The 5081-nt window shown below is 37.9% G+C and overlaps 1 protein-coding gene across 1 annotated transcript in view; it reads left to right on the top strand.

Moving 5' to 3' along the window:
• The first annotated feature begins 23 nt into the window (after positions 1 to 23).
• Positions 24 to 5081, top strand: part of LOC108760442 (acid sphingomyelinase-like phosphodiesterase 3a) — a 45404-nt gene continuing 40346 nt past the window's right edge. The window contains exon 1 of the mRNA XM_018506426.1: positions 24 to 618. The gene's annotated coding sequence lies outside the window, so the exon portion shown is untranslated. The remainder of the gene's footprint in view (positions 619 to 5081) is intronic.

Below are 5081 nucleotides of genomic sequence, written 5' to 3'. Positions count from 1 at the left end.
GGAGGTAGCGAGTTCGACTCGTGCCGGGTTGCGAACCGCACACGGTTCGTCGATCGTTCACCTTGCAAAAGTGAGGGGGTGTTTTCGCTGAAGGGAGGAAGCGTCGCGAAGCGACGCGGCGCGACGCGGAGCGCGGCAATTTTCGTCGCTGTCACTCCTTCTCTCTTTTTCTCCGTCTGTCGTCAACGATATTGCGGATATAACGCGCTACAACCTCGTTGCAAATTCACGAAACGAATAAGGAAATCGGTGCTCAGGAATAAATATACGATTTATCTTATCGCGAGTGCGGAAAGGACTTTACGGTGCCATCGAGAGCGGAAAAGGAAGAACACGGACGAGTTAGGGATCGTTCGCCGGCGGCGAAAGAATGATTCGAGTGGGGAAGAAACGTTGAAGACTCTATCTTCAGGGGAACGATATATAAACCGCGCCGGTTGGAACCGCTCTGTGATTTATAAGCTGCGATCGTAAATCCGCTCGCGCGATCGGTAGAAGAAGAAAGGAAAAAGGTGTGTGTAGGTGTACCGAGTGTGTACGTGTGTTCTTCGGTATGACCAGTCACGAGTGAGAGGCTCCCGGTACCCGACATCCATTCTCGCGGAATCACACGAACACGTAAGTGCTGATTGCCTTTCGTCCGCAGTCGTACGGCGGAGGTCTTTATTACTTCGGTAAACGCGTCGGTTCAAAAGGCGTAAACCGGAATGAGTCCTGTCGTTCGAGCCCACGTAGGAGTCTGTGTATAATTGCTCAAGTTGGAGACTCCTTCACGTTTGCCGACGGAAAGGGATGGGTAATTTTATCAGTTGAAAACCTTCTCAACACCTTGCTCGTTGGAAAGTCTCGAAGAATTCCGAGGGATATTAATATATATCTATAATAATCTCTTCGATATCGAGATACTCGAAAATTGGAAATCGAATATCAGCAAATTGCTGAAAGATGATATTCCGAATTGCGAGAAACAAATGGAATTACTACTTCTTTAATTATTTTAGACGAATAACTTATAAAATAGCAAACCAAATATATTTTAAAATGTTAATATAATAAATTGTACGTTTGGAAGTAAATTTCGCATATTTTAGTCGTTTAAGAGAAGAGAATTACGTGTGAATTTGACATTTAGCTGATATTTGAAGTATATTTCTCAATCACATTTTGGACGGCTTGGCATCGATTGTAATAATTTACCGGGTTTTGAACTGCTCACCGCAAAATCGTATCATTTTTGGAACTTGAAACAAGATAGGTATATATTTGATATTTTCGCGAAAGCGTGAAAAAGAGTTCTAGTCCAGTCTAATGCAGGAATAAAAAACAGACCTCATGTCATGATAAAAGAATAATAATAAGAGACTTTGTATACAATTAGTGTATTATAAACATTCAACTTTTTTAAACTTCCCCTCTTTTTTCTCTTTTTTTCTGGTTTCTTTCTGTATACAAATTCTTTATTCATGTAAATATTTAGCAAAAAGATTTAACATACATTATCTCAAGCCATTTCTACCTCTTCTTTTTTTGTGAGTATGTCATCTTGTAGTTTATACTGGATTAGAAAATTTAAGAATTTGTTTAACCAAAAGATTGAAATTTTATTTTATCGCAATGGCTTCTTCTTTTTTTCGTTTAATAATAAACCACAAAACATATCTAATGAATTTTTTCTTCTATTTGATAAATAAATCATAAGTATCGATTTTTCATGTCTTCTTTCTCGATATTCAATATTTAAAACGTATGCATTTTTTTAGTGCTCACAGATGCAAAAAGTTGTTGATTAACTAATTTCGAGAAAACTCGCAAAGAAATCTCTCTATTTTGCTTCGCCGAAATGTAAATTCATTGATTTTCTGACTTTGAATGTCGCGAAATGTTAAATTGACATCCGTTATAATTGAGTTCAAGCTTCTCTACTCCTAATTCATTACTTTCCTTAAACGCTGCATCCAATTTACACTGGCGCTCAGTGAAATCAGAATTCCGTGGAAGAACTAACTTCAGAATTTTATCTTTCACAAATGGATTATAAGTCTTTTTCAAATTACGTTTATTTATTGAAATGGCCGACAGAATCATGAGATTTTGTCGTATGAATACCGAGCAGTAAAATATATGAAAATTCCAAATTTCAAATAAAATTACACCCTAATATTTTTAACAATATTTACTGAACAAAAAGCATAGTTAAACGCAATGCGCAAGAATTACTTAATAAGATTCTGTGGCTCATGTCTTTTTCATCAGCCGTAATATTCAGCCGTAATATTCGTGTAATATTCAGCTGTAATATTACGTAATCGGCGCCCGCCATATCTTGCGAATGTGATTTTCCCAAAGCTGGAGAACACGGAAGTTGATTGAGTCGTCTAATTGGCAACCAGGCGCGGCTTTGATCTGGGAAATTGCAATTTCTGTTGTCTCGGGCGCGGCTGAAGTGTTCCTAGCCGGTGCCGTCTGTTTGCGCGGCGCGTTATCGCTAAACGTAACAATCGGTCCTCCGTTGCCCTGTGAAGAACTTAAACTTTACTTTAAAACGTCCTAACGGAAGATAAATTATTACGAATCCGCGTTAAACCCACGTGGCGGCAGTCGGGGGATGCAGAAGGAATACATTAATGCGAAATGCATCGCGCGCTCTCGCGGCTGCACCGGGCTCGCGAATGCAAAACTAACATCTGCGTTATCCTCGAGAAACGCAAAATCGCTTAAGCGCGTCTTAAGCGGGGAGGCGAAACTTTCGCTATATCCATCTGACAGTTATCCGATACATTACACGGCGGGATACCCGATATATTATGCTCGGCTAATATACATATATATACCGTACCGCGTACACATTGCGGCCGGATAATTTTGTTCTAACACGCGAATTCTGGCTCGCGGCACGCGCGAATATTACGCTTTTTCTTCGAGCCGATCGTACATAGCTCCTATGCGAATCCCGCGGCGCGAATGGAATCGCAGACCGATTCGGAGTAATGATATTACACGCCATAAATTTTACGCTCCAACGAGGAGGAAGGGGACGAGGGCTGAGAGGTACAGAGATGCGGTAAACTCTTGAACATCGACCGATGTACCAGACGTGCGTTAGCCTCGCTTTCATCTCGTTACAAGCTCTAATGTGCGCGCGTTGTGGCTGCATCTGCCAGAGCCTCCATGACACGCGCTCCGCCGAATTCGTGAATAACCGCCTCGCTCCAGCTTTGTACGGTTAATCGACGTTTCCGTCAGCCACATCTTTCCCCAACCGAACAGCGCTCAGCCTGCTGCATTATACGGTGACCTCTTTCCGGTTCCGTCGTGACAATGACTTGACACACACATCGAATTAGATGAAGCAATCATTCGCCTAAGGATTACAGAATAGGAATTGTACCGCAAGTAGTAGTTGAAAGTTCTATAAACTTAGCACATTCGCCGCTCCACCGGCGACGTTTTTCGCATTGTATTCCGTAGAAATGCAAGTGAAGATGAAAAAGTTTGTAAAGCCGTTGTTAGCCAACGTTGTAAACAAACGATACTCGGAGCGCATTTTGATTTTTATTTTAGTTTGTTTCGTTGTTTTATTATTTTAATATGCTTTTATGCAATTTCGAAGAAACTCTCAGAAATACCAGCGTGAAAATTACGCGTTTTAGTCGGTTCGTTTTTTTTTTGCTGCGACGTAGTGGAGCTTATTAGACGTTATATTTCGCAAGTTTTTGCATTGCAGTGCGAAACTTGTTAAAAATAGTTGTGATGTTCGTACGGATGTGCAAGCTCGGCGATACAGCCATCGGGTACATATTACCGAACAAGTTTCTCAAAAGAAAAATTCCATAACGAAACATAATAGGCTGACTCGGCTGTTTGCAGCAATATCGTATCAACCCTCGAAAGGTATACCCTTCGGAGGTCGTTTTTGATCTGTATTCTATTGGACAATAATTGGATAAAAGTTGCTTCGTATATAAATATACACGAAGAGATAGTAGCTGCAAAAAGTTTTCGATCAACATATAATTTTACGATGATTTTTGTCGATCTCTTTTGTAATTTAAATTACGAGTTAATAAGATTCTTGTTAGAATAAATTAAAAACACAATATTTTTAATATTAGAATGTATTAAGTACTTCAATATTATTCTTACTATATAAATCTATACTATATTCTACTATATAGATCTTTATTTATAAAGATTATTTATCTTAGTAATTGAATAAAATTATTCATTGGCTGGAAACTGGTAGTTACTATACTTACAGTTACTATACAATCAGTTGATAAAACAACAGTTGTAAAAAACAGTTTTATTTTTTTATACTCTTGCAATGTGTAAAGAGAATGCACGAATTAATCTTTGAAAACAAAGGAGTACCGAGTTTTATGTGTGTGTGAGCGTGTATGTGTGTATGTGTGCGATCCAGCCACCGTCAAGGGTCCGTAAAAATGATATCCTGTATTATATTAATGACACTTATCGATATCTTAATTGTCAGGAAACGTTGTACGAAATAGCAATAGAAATAAAACGCTATGATGCCATTGTTTCGACGGGTCGAAATAAATTGAAGCACTTACTACTGCACTGATCGAAATGATATTCTTCAATAATTTAAAGTTTTTATTTTCTTTACTGCAGTTGTATTAAATTATGATATCAAAAAAGAAAAGTTACGAAAACTTTTTTTGTACTATTTAAAATAAATGAGATCTTTTCGCTTATATAGCATTGGTAAAATATACCAATCTCTATTTTAAATTTGTAAATTAATAAATAGTCATAAATTTTATCGTAAGGTTTATATTTGCTGAGAATATAAGGCGCATACAGATTAGATTATATGTTCGTTTTCTAACACAAAATCGAAAAGAGGGAATGTTTCTTGAATCTTTTGCTTATAGGATTTATACATAGCTATTAAGTATATATGGTGGCGTAAAGATAGTATTAATTTATGGCGATATATATAATGCACAAAAGAACACGATTCCTTGCTTTTTGACTTCATAATTCAATATAACTGCAAATAGAGTGATGAAGCGCTGAAATATTATATGTACATATATTCAGGGAATGGAAAGTTA

The sequence above is a fragment of the Trachymyrmex cornetzi genome, unplaced genomic scaffold (genome assembly GCF_001594075.2).
Source record: "Trachymyrmex cornetzi isolate Tcor2-1 unplaced genomic scaffold, Tcor1.1 scaffold223, whole genome shotgun sequence".
NCBI classification, from domain to species: Eukaryota; Metazoa; Arthropoda; class Insecta; order Hymenoptera; family Formicidae; genus Trachymyrmex; species Trachymyrmex cornetzi.
This window is presented reverse-complemented; position numbering and strand designations above follow the sequence as displayed.